This window comes from Bos indicus x Bos taurus, chromosome 16, assembly GCF_003369695.1.
Source record: "Bos indicus x Bos taurus breed Angus x Brahman F1 hybrid chromosome 16, Bos_hybrid_MaternalHap_v2.0, whole genome shotgun sequence".
Classification (NCBI taxonomy): domain Eukaryota; kingdom Metazoa; phylum Chordata; class Mammalia; order Artiodactyla; family Bovidae; genus Bos; species Bos indicus x Bos taurus.
This window is the reverse complement of record NC_040091.1, coordinates 11,548,463-11,567,599: the sequence shown is the minus strand read 5'-3', so window position 1 is coordinate 11,567,599 and position 19,137 is coordinate 11,548,463.

The window sequence follows — 19,137 nt, the reverse complement described above, 5'->3', positions numbered from 1 at the left end:
GCAGGGCTCAGTAGGGCCCTGGTGGCTGGGGCCTCCGCTGGGAAGGTGTGAGTACTGGGGTTGATGAATCTGGGCTGTAAACTTTTGGAGACGCCTTCATTCACATGAGTGGTAGGTAGGACACTGATGTTATGTTTGGGCTCTCAGCTGGTCTTTTGGCTGGAACACTGACCCTGGCCTCTCCAGGGGCTTTACCTGTCCTAGTTCAGGCTTCCTCACAGCCTGGGGGCTGGGTTCCCAGAACAAGCACTCCAGGAAGACAAAGCAGAAGTGAGCACCATTTTTAAGGTCATGTCATGAAACCTGCAAGTGTCACTTCTGCAGTACTCTGTTGGTTGAGGCTGTCCCAAAGGTCTGTCCAGGTTCAAGGGGAAGGGATCCTTACTGCTAAGTGGATGGATGTCAAGGTACACTTCATGAAGAGCATGGGGGATAGGAAGCATTTCTGTGGCCCCAAAATACAATCTTCCAGAGTCACAGAGGTAGTCAGAAGCTGAGTAAGGATTAGAACCAAGGTTTTCTAACTCCATTTCTGATCACTGTGATGATTATTCTCAAATCCATTCTTCAGTGTAAATAAGAATTCTGTCAAATGTAGAATTGTATTCATTGCATTTTAGATAGCAGTAAATAATTCAAAAGGAAATGCATTTGTGAAAATGTTGGATTATACAAGAAAAAATTTGTATAAAGCCATTTAAAATGTGCTGTTTTCCAAATAATAATGGGGAAGATTTTATTTCCTTTCAAAACCACATCTTTCTAAAGTGAGTGTGGGGGTTTGGCTTACACTGAGTTTCTCTGATATTTCTAAATGAAATGTCAAATATAATTTAATGCTTGAAATTTGAAGCAGGTCTGACTACATTTAGAGTTTGACAGCTTGCTGTTTTTCTGTTAAGCTATCTCACCATGGGGAGCAATATTATGTTTAATGTAGAAGCTAATTAGGTGATATCTGTGGATCTATCTATATATTTATGGGTTATTGATTATTAATAATAACTTGTATTTGAGTGCTTTCTATGTGCCATGTTCATAATTTATCATTTTGGATACATTTAATAACTGTGTGTGGAAGATATTATCACTTCCTTTTGACAGACGGAGAAGCTTACAAGTGTTTATTTTTCATCTAAGGTCGCACAGCTGGTCAGAGCAGCGTTCTTAAGCTCTGTTTTATCCTATTTCTATCATATGTGAAATTTAACAATCTCATTCATCCTTTGAATATCTAAACTTCAACTGCTCGCAAGGTGACCCTTTGATGGGGTCCACTCTGACCCATCCTGCCTGGAACAGCAAGGGTGGTGTGATGCTGGTAAAGGTACAGTGCTCAGGAACATGTCTGTGAAGTCACTGTAGTTTAGCAAATGTGTGGCAAATGCCATTTCTTGGGTTACTCCCAAAGATCTGTAGGTTATCATTCTCTACCTTTTATAGATAAGGAGTGGCTTCAGCTAAAATGGGACATATTTTGTCACTTTGATTTCAGTATAGGGAATCATGCTTATAAGTACTTCACTTCTTCTTGCCCATTAGTGCTTTTTGCTATAATGCAAGTATACACTCTCTCTCTTTCTCTCCCCCCTCCCCCCCCCCCTCTCTCTCTCTCAGTGTAAGAATTATGTGGAAGGAATGATAGGACTAATTGTTTCCTTTAACTATGGCTTTTCAGTCTTATAAAATTTGTGCTCATGGAAGATTGACATACATGTAGCTAAAGCTTTAGATTAATCTGAGTGCAAACCTCTTACATTAGTGCAGCACCTGATGAGTCATGAACATTAATATCAGGATGAACAGAACCATTCCTTCTTTAAAGTTTCTAAGAATAAATATAGACTCAATTATGTAAGTGGTGTTCAGGGTCAGGAAGTTGTCCATAGAACAGGTCTCCTGAAACGTCCAGTGGAATTGGATTTTCTCTTCTTCTACATAGACCAGTGGAAAGCTTCCTCCGTGTCTAGTTTTAGTGGACTAGAACCCCTTTCTTCTCCTGTGGGTACTATTTATTGATTCTAAAATTTGTGTTCAGTGATCTAACCATAGAAGTCTTTCCTTGGGCCATCCATGATTTAATTGATGTTTTGTGCATGTGTTTGTGTGTGTGTGTGTGTGTGAGTTGCTCAGTCATGTCTGACTCTTTGTGACCCCATGGGCTGTAGCCCACCAGGTTCCTCTATCCATGGAATTCTCTAGGCTAGAATACTGGACTGGGTTGCCATTCCCTTTTCCAGGGGATCTTCCCAAACCAGCAGTTGAACTCAAGTCTCCCACACTGCAGGCAGATTCTTTCCCATCTGAGCCAACAGAGAATATGTTAGGGAATTATTTTCAGAACATTTTGACTATTTACATTTAGGTTAACTTCATGGATTAGCCAGACAGCCCAGCACTCATTGCTTGCAGATGATACTATGATTTTAACATTTTTGGAGTTTTTAGCTCAAGATAATCATCTTGTACTGCCCCCTGGAATGCTGTGTGCGGTTTTGACATAAGGACATACTAAGAGGATCAGAACTAAGTTTGAAAATAAAAATATTAAAAATATGATGGACAGAGTGATATGGTTGAAGTCTAGAAGTGAACAGGTGAATCGAATCCGTGTGCGGTTTCTACATCAGGTAGTTAACATGGATACAAACTGAAGGTATAATTGGTGAACATTTTAAAATTAAAATTCAGAATATAAATAAAGAATATTTTAAAATTTTATTTATTTACTTTTATTTTTGGCTGTCTTGGGTCTTTGTGCTGTGCAGGCTCTTTTCTTTTTGCTGAGCAGGGGCTACTCTTTAGTTGTGATGCGTGGACCTCTCACTGTGGTGGTTTCTCTTTTTGCAGAACAGAGGCTCTAGAACGTGCAGCCTTCAGTAGCTGCAGCTCCTGGGCTCTGGAGCACAGGCTCAGTAGTTGCGGTGCATGGACTTAGTTGCTCCATGGCACGTGAAATCTTCCCAGATCAGGGATTGAACTGTGTCTTTTGCATTGGCAAGTGGATTTTTTACCACTGAGCCACCAGGGAAGCTCCTGAGGCCACCCTCCCCTCCAAAAAAAAAAAAAAAAAAAAAACAGTTTCATAAGAAATCGTAAACAAAAGCCAGCTGCTTTCAGGGCATATTTCTAACTTGTGGAGGTTGACATCATGGTAGGTAACCATTGTGCTTCATTGCAAATCATCTCTTGGTGACGGGGGTGAATACCCGGGCCAGTTGCCCGGCATGACATTGCTTATTGTACTCACCTGCCTTGTCTTCTCCTTTGTTCTCTATGTGAAGATGTTCATAGGTTATCTGTAGTCATTCATTATCTTTGATTCCTTTTTCTTAGCAGTTCTGATAGAAAAATGCATGACATTTTATTATTGGCACAAAGATCAGTATTATTAATTTTTAATTCCAAAAATGATTATAGGGGAACTCTATTACTAAATTTAAATCAATCTAGCATATTTAATCTATGTCCTATACCCAATTCTATAGCTGTATCTATGTTTGTAACATTAATTATATTGCTATGATACCTATTTCTTTGGTTTATCAAGCAGGTTTTCTACTTTACCCTAAAGGGTTATATTCTGATCTGATTTTTTCTGCATTATTCCTTCTACTGACTCTGGTTCACTGAATGCCTAAGGTGAGCATGTACATCAAGAGACTGCAGTTTTGGGACATTAGACATACGAAGCTGCAGAATGTGCCGGTAAGGAGCTAATAATCTGGCTGAAGGGCCGTGAGTGATGAAGCAAGGTCTGCCAGTTACTGTGCTTCACTTTGTCTGCTGACCTTGAGGAAGTTCAGAGTCCTGGACAGGTAGTTTAGCACTCACCCTCTCAGTCCAGCGCCCACCTTGCTATGACCTCCAGTGCTAAGGCAAATGTGGAAGTTCTTGGCATTAGTTTGGCACTTGAGGAAAATCTAGCTATAATGTTAGGGAATGGCAAAGATATGAAGGCCATTTTTGTTCCCACTAAAGGAACAGATTTCAGACTGTAATACACAGAAACTGTGCTAGTCTAATCTCACAGGAAGACCGATTTAATAGAGAAGACAAATAATACATATGCAACAAAACATATTGAATAAAAATAAGTTCCATTGACTTGTTCAAAGGCTTCCTGGTAAGTGGCAGGGAAGATAGTCACATGTTGACAATTGGGGATGAAAGCTGGGACACAGCGGAAAATTATGCTCGAATCTTCTGACAGGATATTACATTTGCTTCACTTGCTCCTTATGTCTGAGACATAATTGAATGCTCCTTAATATGCCTTTCTTCCCCCAAGCAAGTGCCCTGACCCAGTTACAGAATATTTCTGGCAATTTTAGATGAAGGGTTGAGGGAGAGGGTTATGAGTCTGAGATAGTAACAGAAAATTTAATTTACTTTGCAGATCTCCATGCCTGTTTGAAGTCTTATGGCGTAGTTGTGATAGAATTTTGCTTAGCCCGAGTCGTTACTTTAGCTTGAAAAATAACGTGTTAAAATAAGTTCACTGGGCTGATCTTGGGTGAAGGATTTTATTTGAAAATAAGGATTAATCCAATCATACCTAATTTGTAAAGTGCTCCAAAATAAACTAGAGTTGTATGTTGTATCTATTGTTTCATTTAATATAAGTACACAGATTGAATTGCAACTTTATGTGAGATCCCTTGGGAAGTGCTTCAAAGGATGAAATACCTCCAATTAAAAAAAAAAAACAAACAGAATCATTTACTCTTCTGTTAAAAGCCCATAACCTTTGGCTCCTATGTATTTGGCTTTTTTGCAATTAAAATTACCTGAGACATTAGTGGTTGTTGCTGTTTAGTTGCTCAGTTATGTCTGACTCTTTTGCAACCTCATGGTCTGCAGCCTGCCAGGCTCCTTTGTCCATGGGATTCTCAGGCAAGAATACTAGAGTAGGTTGACATTTATTCTCCAGGGGATATTCCTGACCTGTGTCTCTTGCATTGATAGTTGGATTCTTTATCTGTGAGCCACCTTGGAAGCCATTAGTATCCATCTCTAATTTTCAAATAGCTACATGTACATAAAATCTTAACATTACAAAAAAATACAGACTTCAGATATTGGGGACTTGGAAGGAATTAAACCATGCACATATGCTCACTAAGAAAATTTACACCTCAGCTTGAGAAAGCTTCAAAATTGTTCTGAAAAGTGAAATCTAGCACTCAAATTGGTGGGAGAAAAGGAAGTTAGCTGAAGTTATTTGTTTTTTAGGGAGACAGGGTAGTGTAGGATAGTCTGTTTCAAATTGTAATGTCTTTACCTGGGAAATATGTAATTCACAGGGGATCTTGCTCAAATGCAGATTTTAATTCAGTGGATCTGAAATGAGACTAGAGTGTTTCTAATAAGCTCCCAAGTGAGGCCAGGATAGCTGGTCTGAGGATCATATCTGAGTAAAAAGGAGCTGTAGCTGATAAAGAATCTGCCTGCAGTACAGGAGACCTGGGTTTGATCTCTGAGTTGGGAAGATTCCCCTGGAGAAGGGAATGGCTATCCATCCACTCTAGTATTCTTGCCTGGAGAATCCTGTGGACAGAGGAGCCTGTTGAGCTACCATGGGGTTGGAAACTACTGAGCAACTAACACTTTCACAGAGGAAACCACCTATGCAAATGCAAGGGTTAAATCCTAGTTCTGTTTACTAGCTGATCTTAACCTCTCTGAGCTCCGGCTTGCTTACCTGTCCAATCAAACCTGTTCAGTAAGAACATTGTAAATATACAACATTAGTAAAGCATGCTTTTTGTAGTCCCACTATATGCCATGTCAGTAACTGTAAACATAGACGATTTGAAATATAATCAAATCAAATAGAGCATTATTATAATAATTTACTATTTTTTGGTAGGATGCAACTATGTTTTGATGATAAGTTTTGAATTGTTGCAGATACAGGAAGAAATAGAAATAAATAAGTACTGAGTAAGCTGGATGGAAACAAAGTCCCAGTAATCATAGAGATTCATCTAGAGTTGTTCTGGGAGCCTGGTCCTGCCTGATGGCATGTGCTTAACCTGGAAACTCGTGAGAAATGTAGAGTCTCAGACGTCATCCCAGACTTCCTGACTCAGGGGTGGCCCAGCCTCCTGGGATCCAGCAAACCCTCTGGGTGATTCTGATGTATGTGAAAGAGTGAGACCCACTGAGGAAAAGCAGGAAGCCCTTTATTTGGAATTGTGGGTTTAAGAAGCCATTTGTGGCTGTGCTCTGCAAAGTGACCCTTTTCTGTTTTCTGAGTCTAGGTCTTCATGTGAATAAATGGTTCAGCTCAGAAAGTATTAAATATATGTTACTTATGAAACAGCATGATGTTAAACGATCAGGAGTCCAGGCAAGAGAAACAGATGATGAGGTTGGATACAAGGGCGTGTGTGCGTGCTCAGTCATGTCTGACTCTTTGCGACCCATGAACTGTATCCCACCCATGGGCTATAGCCCACCAGGCTCCTCTGTCCATGGGATTTTCCAGGCAAGAAGACTGGAATGGGTTGCCATTTCCTCTTCCAGGGGATCTTCCCAACCCAGAGATAGAACCTGTGGCTTCTGCATTGGCAGGTAGATTCTTTACCACTGAGACACCTGAGAATCCCAGATACAAGAGTAAAGAATAAAAGAAAAAAGAAATAAAAGAGTTGGTAGAGACTGGGGGTCAAGAGAAACTGATCTGAATAGAGTCAGGTCACTGACAAGCAACCACAATGTTTGACATCAAAAGAACAGCACAATATACCCTATGCCTTTGGATGTCTCTGTCTTAGAGTAATGAGCTAGAAATTGTAACCCTGGCAAAGGAAGCTTCAAAGAAAGCACCACAATTTTCAACCTATATTACAGTGTAGAAAATGATACAATCTAAAATATCCATAAATTCAGGAGCCTTCTGTGAACCAGGAGAAAAAAAATAATGCTTCAAATTTTGTAGATAAGTAGTCACTAGAAGGTTCAACTACAGATGCACCTGTAAATTTGAGTCTGTGATGTCTGCATTTTAAAATCTCTCCCAGGTTCTTGAAATCTGAGTTTATCACACACAGCTTTCACTAAGGCATCTACTTATATCTGTCTATCTCTACCCACAAGGCATGACATTGAACATTTCTTAAAATAGAAAAAGAAAACCAGCTTTATGGAAGATGATGTAACGTCTCCTGGTTTCTGAACAAGATGTTTTACATTTCAACAAGGTCTAAGAAATCAGACTATCATCACTGTGTACAGGCCATGATTTGAGATAAGCTCTGTAACCAAACATTTTAAAGTTCTAGTATTTAGTTTGTGTCAAGTCAGGGGAGAGGAGAGGAAGAGAGAGGGAGGGAGAGATGAGGAAGAGGGAGAAAAAGAGAGAGAGAGCACTATGTCTACTGTTTTATATTCATTCAGTGAGTTAGAAAATAATACTGTGTGTGTCTTCGTTCAGTGAGCACTATAAAAAATAAGAACTCTATCTGTGGCCCTGTGTGAGCAGGTAAGATGAGTGACCTGTCAAAGCCTTGGAGATGCAGCTCAAACCTGTTCTCTGCAAACCTGTGGGGGCATCTCAGCACTGCTGGCCTGTTTCTAAGAAAGAAGCCCAGGAACTAGTGGTCCAATGGTTAAGAATCTGCTTTCCAACGCAGGGTTCGATCCCTGCTCTGGGAACTAAGATCCCACACACTGCAGGACAACTAAGCTCGTGTGCCATCGCCAACAGCCCGCATGCTGCAACTGAGACCCAACACAGTCAAATAAACAAAAATAAAGTAATATGAATTAAGAAAGAAGCCCTGAACGACAATGCGGTTGATGATAGAATCAAGCCAAGATTGTGTGTCGGTGACTCAGCAGCATTTTCCCCGTTGTATGTTCTTGTCATTTTCCTTAGTGATGTGTTTCCTTGGTGATATGTTTCCATTTTCCTAAACGGAACAAGGAAGAGGATGAAGGAGCAGAAGCTTAATTGTGAAATCCTCTATCTCTAAACACTTCCTTGAACCTTGCCCTAAGGATGGGTGAGGGGTATTTTTCCAGTTTCATGAAAGAGAGTCCTTTCTCCTTTGACCAACATGAACGAGAATGTTCCTCTTTTAATTGGAGAAGAGATACTTGTCATGAATGAGGCATCTTTTTGGTCCAGGGTATCTAAAATCTTGTTGTTTTTATACTGTAGAAATAAGTCTAGTTTTACCAATATACTGTATGAGTTCATGAGTTTCATCTCACTGGATCAGTGAGATGTTTATGTTAATTTATGTTAGTTTTTGTTAATTTTGATTTATGTTAATTCTTTATGCTCTCATACAATGAGATCAGAATTTGGTATCTTCATTTTTACCTTTGTATCTATTACCAGTATATCGACTTGCACTCAATTTTAGTGGAATGAGTAAAAAAATCAATGAATAAATATTTAGTGTTTCTTAATATTTTATTGTTTTTGTTGGAGTAAAGTTGCTTTACAATGTTGTGTTAGTTTCTATAGTGCTAGTGTTCCTTAAAATGACATTGTAGTGTCAGTGGAGGATGGGTCATATCTGTTTTTAAAAAGCAATTGGGGTGAATTATGAGAAATTGAAAATCACATTATTTGGAATTGAAGTGAGTAAAACAAAAACTGATAATAATGAATTATTAATTAATGGTACTGTGGATATTTGTTTAAGGAATGTAAATTAAACTGCATTCTATTTGTTAAAAACAAAAGAGGTTAACTGACTTTCCAATGGTTCTAATCTAGTTAGTCTCAGAACTGGTACTATAATAAATTTTTTGGAATATTTTTGTTAAAGTTGTAAACATTTATGAAAGTAGAGGAGATAGTATAATGTCTTGTTTCCATCAGTATCTTCAAGCATATTCTATTCATTTACTCAATATTGGTTTTATCAGTGCTTATTTCTACCCTCTGCTGTCTCCAGATTATTTTTAGGCAAATCTGAGGAATCATTTCATTTGTAAACATTTTAGTATTTAGCTTGAAATGTTAGAGACAACATATCCACAGTAACATTAATTGATAATTCATTATTATCAGTTTTTGTTTTATTTTATACTGGACTTAGTTCAGTTCAGTTGCTCAGTCATGTCCAACTCTTTGCGACCTCATGAATCACAGCACGCCAGGCCTCCCTGTCCATCACCAACTCCCAGAGTCCACCCAGACCCATGTCCACTGAGTTGGTGATGCCATCCAACTATCTCATTCTCTGCTGTCCCCTTCTCCTCCTGCCCTCAATCTTTCCCAGCATCAGGGTCTTTTCCAATGAGTCAGCTCTTTGCATCCGATGGCCAAAGTATTGGAGTTTCAGCTTCAACATCAGTCCTTCCAATGAACACCCAGGGCTGAACTCTTTTAGGATGGACTGGTTGAATCTCCTTGCAGTCCAAGGCACTCTCAAGAGTCTTCTCCAACACCACAGTTCAAAAGCATCAATTCTTCAGTGCTTAGCTTTCTTCACAGTCCAACTCTTACATCCATTCATGACCACTAGAAAAACCATAGCCTTGACTAGACGGACCTTTGTGGACAAAGTAATGTCTCTGTATTTTAATATGTTATCTAGGTTGGTCATAAGTTTCCTTCTAAGGAGTAAGTGTCTTTTAATTTCATGGCTGCAATCACCATCTGCAGTGATTTTGGAGCCCAGAAAAATAAAGTGAGCCACTGTTTCCACTGTTTCCCCATCTATTCCCCATGAAGTGATGGGACCAGATGCCATGATCTTAGTTTTCTGAATATTGAGCTTTAAGCCAACTTTTTCACTCTCCTCTTTCACTTTCATCAAGAGGCTCTTTAGTTCCTCTTCACTTTCTGCCATAAGGGTGGTGCCATCTACATATCTGAGGTTATTGATATTTCTCCCAGCAATCTTGATTCCAGCTTGTGCTTCTTCAAGTCCAGCGTTTCTCATGATGTACTCTGCATATAAATTAAATAAGCAGGCTGACAATATATTGGATTACAGTTGATTATAAATATGTTAGTTTCAGATGTACAGCAAAATGATTCACTTATACATACACATGTATATATTCTTTTCAAATTTTTCCCATTTAAATTATTACTGAATATGCACAGAGTCCCTTATGCTATACGGTGGATCCTTGTTGGTTATTTATTTTATATAAAGTAGTGTATATGTCAATCCAAAGCTCCCAGTTTACTCTACCCCACTTTTCCCCTTCAGTAATCATAAATTTATTTCCTAAGACTGTGAGTCTGTTTCTATTTTGTAAATAAATTCATTTGTATCCAGCTTTTTAGATTCCACACATAAGCAATATCATATGTTTGTCTTTCTCTGTCTGACCTTATTATCATTTAATATCCAGTCAGTGTTCACATTTCCTTGTCTTATACTTTTTTTTTTTACATTTCACTTGTTTAGATTGGAATTCAAATATGGTCCATATGTTATGGTTGGTTTTATCTCTTAAGTATCTTTTAATCTACAAATTCTTCCTCTCTGCCTCCCTGACCTCTAATCTCCCTTTATTTTTTCAGTTGTTATTCATGAAACGAAGTCATTTGTCCTGCTTTTCCAAGTATGAAATTTGCTGGTTGCCTAAAATACAATTTTCTAACATAAAATTTGCTATTTAGATCTAGTTAAAAAAAAAAAAAAAAAACTTGGGGTGGAAGATACATGTATATTGAAAAATGTTTCCATAATGCCTGCTCTTTTAAAGTTTGAAAAGTTGTGCTATCATATTTGCTTCTATTTGAAATTCAAAAATGACATCTCAAAAAATTTTTACCGCAGGATTCTGTAAATGATCTTATTAATTTTCTAAAGTGTTTGTTTCTCTTTCCTCTTTGGTATTTGGATTAAAACCAACTTTTAATTAATGCAGAAAAAATACAAATCAGAACTGTGACAGGAACTTTCATAATGCTTAAGTGTTTCTTTACTGATTAGGGCAAATCCAAAGTAGTGATATTAATTTTATAATTACTCAGTTTTTATTAATCATTTAGAATAGGAAACAAATGGACATGAAAATCCTGTTTTCTAAGGATTTATGTAATAAAATTCTCCATAATGCTTATCAGTGATATTTCTGGGTACAGGAGTACCATTATTGCCCTTTCTGGTGTATTCTCCATAGGCTTCTGAGGATATTCCTAGAGATATGTAATGGTAAATTGAAGTCGGCTCATGAATTTTCACCTTATTGCATAAAAACAAAGGGATTAAAATATATGCTACAAGAAGGTAGAATATGAACTTTTTATCATACATAAAATTAGCTAATCCATCTAAATTGTAATAATAGCTGAACAGTTAGTTGGTGGTGGTACATTGAAAATTTCTTTAAAAACAAAATTGTTGTGATTCAGTTGTTAAGTTGTGTCTGACTCTTTGCAATCCCATGGACTGCAGTACACCAGGATTCCCTGTCCTTCACTATCTCCTGGAGTTTGCTGAAACTCTTGTGCATTGAATCAGTGATGCCATCCAACCATCTCATCCTCTATTGCCCCCTTCTCCTCTTGCCCTCAATCTTTCCTAGCATCAGGGTCTTTTCCAATAAGTCGGCTCTTTGTACCAGATGGTCAAAGTTTTGGAACTTCAGTGTCAGCATCAGTCCTTCCAATGAATATTCAGGGTTGATTTCCTTTAGGATTGACTGGTGTGATCTCCTTGTAGTCCAAGGGACTCTCAAGAGTCTTCTCCAGCACTGGAGTTTGAAAGCATAAAAGTTACCTCCCTCATTAGAGGTTTCTGTTCTCTTTGCTCTGTTGCTGACCTGACTTTGCTCTGAGCACTTTAATTTCTGCAGTTGTGAAAGCTCTGGCATCTTACACAGCTGCCAGAGAGCTGTGGAGGAGCCTACTTGTGATTCTTTGCACTTAAAATACTTAGGATTGGGAAGGCTGACTGAAGGGGAACTGAGGACTCTCTTAACCATACATTATTTTATGTTTTTCTTTCAATTTAAAGCTATTTCAAAAGAGAAAATATGTGAGAAACTTGAATTTTATTAATTTCACTATATTACTGAAATTTCATTAAGATAGGAAATATTGTATTCACCTGTGCTTTCTTCAGCCTACCCCAACAGAAAAATATTTTAAGTCTTTGTTGAATTTTTTTATGATATTGCTTCTGTTTCCTGTTTTAGTTTTGTGGCCCTGAGGCATGTCAGATCTTAGCTTTCTGACCAGGGATTGAAGTCAGAGCCCTTGGATTGGAAGGTAAAGTCTTAAACACTATCAGGGAAGTCCCCCAATTTAAAATTTAAGAAATAAAATCAGGAAGGAGGGATAGTTTAAAGGCTTCTGTTTGATGTTTTAATGGAACAAAAATGATTGTTTTGCCTATTTCAGGGGTAATACTATATACTAAATATTTTCTTCTCAAAAGGGGTGTCTGTTTAATGGCCACCTTATACTTTTTCAAAAATAAAATTATAGAATACAAAAAATTCAGTTATTATAAGTCATTTCATTTATGAAAAGGATAAAAATTACTAATTGAATTCTCTGATTCCAACAATTGTTGTATTGTGACAGTGGAACCAACTAGAACACTTAGAGTTGAATTCTTAGTAGCTTAGGGTTCTAGATGGATTTATACTCAAGTGTAAAAATTTGAACTATTACTGTAATAATTTTGAACGTTATATTTCTTTTTGGAAATTATTATCAAACCCTTTCCTGATGACTTTGCATCTTGAATGTTATACTGTCCCTAGTTTTAAACTTCTCAATTTCATTTTCCATAAGACTTCCAGGGACATTTTACTAAATTTACACGACCATCCTAGTAATCCAGTCCTGTCCAAGATATGTTCTTTTCAAGTTGTTTTTTCTCCCTTTCCTAAGACTTTTGAACATATTGTCTTCCTGAGTTGTGGTATCTGTAAGCTGATTTATTCTGATCGGAGCTACCGAAAGATACCGGTTTTCAATAAAGTGTGGATTTGCATTTGTTTTAAAAAAAAAAAAAAAATTTTTTATATCACTCCTTCAGTGATTTTCTTCAGCCTTGAGGATAAAGCCCCAGCTGCACTCTGTGACAGATGATGCCCTTGTGCCCTGCCTTTGTGGGCCCCTTCACCTGTAGGTGGAGGCCCCTCCATCCCCTCAGCCCTGGCTTCTTGTCACCCAGCCCCAGTCTTCTTTACTCACTTTTTCTGTCACACACAGTGTGGACACTGCTTTGAATGCCTTCTTCTACTCCTGGCCTTGGTTAAAGCTTAATCATCTTTTAAATATGGAAGATTTAAACAGGTAGCCCTCCTCCTCTTCCCGCTTCCTTCAGGATACCACAGACCCGGACGCCCTCTATCACATCTCCTGTGATGCTGTATTGTAATAATGAACTATGTGTTTGTCAACCTTTAAGATGGTAAATATTATGGATATAGACCACTTGTCGTCATTTCAGCATCTATCATGGTATTCTTACACATAAGAATCTATCAATAAATAGTGGTGGTTTTTGAATGAATAATTAACATTGTAATTATTGGAATTTACTGAAGAACATAAGGTTATATTATATCAAATCTGTGTTTTTTTCAACTGTTGAGTTTTCATGATACAGTCATTCTGTACATTCCTTCTCTGATTGAAAGAAAGTGAAAGTGAAAGTTGCTTAGTTGCGTCCGACTCTTTGTGACCTCATGGACTCTACAGTCCGTGGAATTCTCCAGGCCAGAATACTGGAGGGGTAGCCTTTCCCTTTTCCAGGGGATTTTCCCAACCCAGGAATCAAACCCAGGTTTCCCACATTGCAGGTGGATTCTTTACCAGCTGAGCCACAAGGGAAACCCAAGAACACTGGAGTGGATATGCTATCCCTTCTCCAGGGAATCTTCCCGACCCAGGAATTGAACCAGTGTCTCCTGAATTGCAGGAGGATTCTTTACCAGCTGAGCTATTAGGGAAGCCCTTCTCTGATTGCCACTGCTTGATCCTCCAGTGTATCTGTCTATGGTAGCTACATTTTTTTTAATTTGATAATTTTCATATATATTTTGTTTTCTTCTCAAGAAAGAATGTGAGAATTCTATTTGTGGCTAGAACTATTTACTTCTAAGTGCATTAATTAATTATATTCAAGAGCTGCTTAATTAAATGCTATGACTAATTTTATAGTACTGCTGGTTAAATATATGTTGCTTGAATTCTTGATTATTTCTATCTAATCAACCATTGTTTTTATATTATTCAATAATAGCTTCTATTACTTTTCTAGAACATGCAAATTGCTGTCATATGCTATAAGCATGAGCTTACTAAAATAAGTTTAACCAGGTCTATTTCAATGTTAAAAGCAAAGCAGATAAAGAAGTTGTGGTTCATATACGCAATGGAATATTACTCAGCCATAAAAGGAATGCATTTGAGTCAGTTCTAATGAGGTGGATGAACCTAGAGCCTGTTATGCAGAGTGAAGTAAGTCAGAAAGAGAAAGATAAATATCATATTCTAACGCATATATACGGAATCTAGAAAAATGGCACAGAAGAAATTATTTACAGGGAAGCAATGGAGAAACAGACATACAGAATAGAGTTATGGACATGGGGAGAAGGGAGGAGAGGGTGAGATGTATGGAAAGAGTAACACAGAAACTTACATTACCATATGTAAAATAGATAGCCAACGGAAATTTATTCAGGAAACTCAAACAGGGGCTCTGTATCAACCTAGAGGGATGGGATGGGGAGAGAGATGAGAGGGAGGTTCAAAAGGGAGGGGATTATATGAATACCTGTGGCTGATTCATGTGGAGGTTTGACAGAAAACAACAAAATTCTGTAAAGCAATTATCCTTCAATTAAAAAATAATTAAGAAAAATAAAAAGTTAAAGACAATTTATTTGTAAAGTGGAAAAAACAAAAATAACAACAAAGCAAACCCAACACAAACTAACTTAAAATTCACACGGGTGCGTAAAAAAATAGCACCAACCTGTAATTCTGTTTGTAGAAAGATGGGTACATCATATTATGTTATCACAAATGTTTAGAAATTTTTTACAATGAGAGTTGGAATGATTCTTATTTTTAGAGTTCATAGCAGCCAGTTTTCTCAGTAAAACCATAGGAGGGTTGACTTTTTTCCTCCTAGCTTATAGTTGAGAAGAAAATGAGTGTGCAGTAAACTAAACAGATATTAAATTGACCTCTCAGTTTTGGCCATTTTTAGGGGTAACACTGCCTCTTCTCATTAACTCTGTTTTAAAGGCAGTGATCATTTAACTCTCCTCTCTCCAATAGCCTGTTTTTTTTTTTTTTTTTAAATTAAAATATCATGTTGTATGCTTAGTCACACAATAGAGTTAGGTGTCACTTTCCTGGGGTTGGGGGTCTCCTTTCCTTGCTGGGACTATGAAATTAAATTAAATTGATCTTATCAAACAGTTAAATATTCTCAGCAATGTGACCTGGATTGACAAACTGAAATGCAAGCTGGGCATTTTGACGTGAGCAGGAGTGTGGGGAGAGTGTCCTCTAAACTTGTTTCGCTCAACCTTGAAGGCAGGTTAAGTGTTCATTCCCTGCCTCAAATAAAGTGCACCCAATGTACGCAGTGTTCCTGAAAGCTTCCTAATGAACTGAAAAACAAACAGTTTGAGGTGGGAAGCAATATATTTCATCAGCCCCCTGCACAGCGGTGATTTACCTCAGCTTGTCATACCTACTTGATTCTGATTAGAAAAAGGCTAAGGAGCTATTTTAACCTTTCTTGATAAAGAAATTCCACTTGTATTTAATAAAATCTCAGACCTCTCATCATGTGGATTTTATACATTCACTGTTAACGTGAGGCTAGATGGGTATATGAGATGGTTAAATTGAGGAATGTATTTCAGAGGTCACGGCTGGATAGAGAATTCATCATTTTAAAATGACCCAAATGACAAAGATGACAGGATTTGATGTGATGACCTGGCTAAGGAGGCTTTCAAAGCTTGTGATTTAAATGTTAGTCACTCAGTCATGTCCAACTCTTTGCGACCCCATGGATGGTAGCCCACCCGGCTCCTCTTTCCATGGAATTCTCCAGGCAAGAATATTGCCGTTGTCTTCTCCAGGGCATCTTCCTGATTCAGGGATCCAACCTGGGTCTCCTACACTGCAGGCAGATTCTTTACATTCTAGCCACCAGGGATACCTTGATTAAAGCCAAGTCCTCCTCCAATAGTTCCATTCTTTTTTGATATTTCTTGTAGTTGGGTTAATAAAAGCCACAATGGTGACTGATGTTTCAAGAAAGAAAAACAATATCTTAGGGGAAAAACAGAGGCAATGCAAAATGAATTAAGTTTATTGTGCTACAGAAGACAGATGAAGGGTAGCAAGACAAAAAGGTAAAGATGGTCCCCAGGCTCTCCTTGCATTGCTGTTCCCACTGCAGGTCTGAATGGGAGAGGGTCAGCTTGAAGCTTGTTGATATACTGTAGGCTGCCTGTTAACAAGCTAGCCTCCTACCTTCTGAAGGCATCTACTAGGAACAGCAAGACTTTGAGAAATGATCTACATAATTTTAATCAAAAGGATATTCTGCTTGACTAGTAATAAACCCCGATGATTTTGTATGATTTAGTATGATGGTTTATGTTTTATAAAGCAAGTTCAGCATGTGATCTCGTGCATGTTTACAAGGACTTTGGAAGACACCCTCATCTTTTAAGGATGAGGTTCACAGAGATTAAGTTGAATAACTAGAACATGAAATTGGATTTTCAGATTTCAGATTTAGAGCTATTCTACCATTTTGATGTCTGTATTTCTTACCTGAAGGTCTTAGTGAAAATCATCTTGACAGAGAGCATCTAACGGTGACTAGGCATTAATATTTACTATTATATCTATGACTGGTTCTTGGAAATACAGAGTGTGGCTTTCCTCTTTCTGCAGTAGGCATTTCAAACTTTGCATTGTAGAATGTAATATAAAGATATAATATGACTTTGGTTCTCTATAACATATTTTAATATGATATACAGATATCTTCTCAGAGAAGGCAATGGCACTCCACTCCAGTACTCTTCCCTGGAAAATCCCATGGACGGAGGAGCCTGATGGGCTGCAGTCCATGGGGTCGCTGAGGGTTGGACACGACTGCATGACTTTACTTTCACTTTTCACTTTCATGCATTGGAGAAGGAAATGGCAACCCACTCCAGTGATCTTGCCTGGAGAATCCCAGGGACGGGGGAGCCTGGTGGGCTGCTGTCTATGGGGTCGCACAGAGTCGGACATGACTAAAGGGACTTAGCAACAGCAACAGGTATCTTCTATAATGCTACTGTCTAATTTCATGTTAGGATTTTTATGTGTGTGTGTGATTCAGTAATTCATTGTCCTTTGGAATATTCTGATTATGAATATGTTGGTTTCTGATTACAGAATTTTGGGTTGCTGTGTTTGCTGTGTGTGCTCAGTTGTGTCCAACTCTTTGCAACCCCGTGGACTGTAGCCTGCCAGGCTCTTCTGACTGCGGGATTCTCCAGGCAATAATACTGGAGTGGGTGGCCATTTCCTCCTCTAGGAGGTCTTCCTGACCCAGGGATCGAATCTGCATCTCCTGTGTCTCCGGCATGGAAAGCCGGTTGTTTTTATCACTGAGCCACCTGGGAAGCCTTGGGATGTTGAGGGCCCTGCTAAAGAAAGGCTCTTAATGGTCATATATTTTTATCTGAAGAAGACAAAATATTTTTTCATTGGAATGTTATTATTTTTTTGGAATTTAAATATGCTTTTATTTGCTAATATTTCTGTGGATCAGAAAATTGGGCTGATTTTTAAAAAAAATTTCATTGGAGTATAGTTACTTTACCATGTTATGTTAGTTTCTGCTGCACAGCAAAATGAATCAGCTATATGTATACATATATCTCTTCTTTTTTGAATTTTCTCCCTATTTAGGTCACCACAGAGCATTGAGCAGAGTTCCCTGTGCTATGCAGTAGATTATTATTTATCCATTTTATACATAGTAGCAATAATATATATATATGTCAGTCCCAAACTCCCAATTCATCTTAATCCCCTTTCCTCCTTGATTTCCATATGGTTGTTCTCTGTCTGTGTCTCTGTTTCTGCTTTGCAAATAGGTTAGTCTATACCATTTTTCTAGATTCCATATATATGCATTCATATACAATACTTGTTTTGCTTTTTCTGACTTAACTTCACTCTGTATAACAGTCTCTGGGTCCATCCACATCTCTGCAAATGGCATGTTTTTTTTTTTTTTTTTATGGTTAAATAACATTCCATTGTATATATGTACCACATCTTCTTTATCCGTTCCTCCGTTGATAGATATCTTGGTTGCTTCCATGTCCTGGCTATTGTAAATTGTGCTACAGTGAACACTGAGGTGCAGGTATCTTTTGAAATTATGATTTTCTCCACGTATATGCACAGGATTGGGATTTCTGGGTGATATTATTATTATAGTCAATGTTTGTTTATTGAAATACACACATACAGACACACATATATATAAATGTACATATACATCCTGATATTCAAGATGGCTGTGAGGAATTCTACATTATTTTTAAGTAACATATAACATGTATATGGAACACTTTTATAACCCACCCCTTACACATAACCTCTGTTTCATTCTCAGGAGTTTATTCAATTTTATTAATCTTTATGCAGAATATTTAATATTTTGAAGGTATATATTTTCCATAAAGTAGTAAAATCTATAATGTCAATAACATTTCTAGATAGATTTTTTTTGAAACTTAGAAACATGAAAGTAAATTTCAACTGAAATTTATTTATAAAAATAACAGGAACTTTTTGAAAAAGTAGAGTAACACAGGAAAAGAATGGTTTTAAAACTATTAGGACATTGACACTAGCAGAGATAGTGGAACAAGATAGGGTTCAGAAAAGGCCCTTTTGAATATTCATGAGTATGTAAGTGGCATTTCAATTCAGTAGAGAGATGGTTCACTCAGTAACTAGTATTGGGAGAACAGTGGTTCATGTGGAAAAATGAAGATGAATCTCAATCCTTGTGGCAAGTGGGACTTTTGCTTTTCACTTGTACTATCTCATCCTACTTCACATTTGTACTCTGTTCATGTTTTATTTTTATAAAAAATTATTTAAAAATTAATGATCTCATAATTTGACTGTCGTGTGAATAC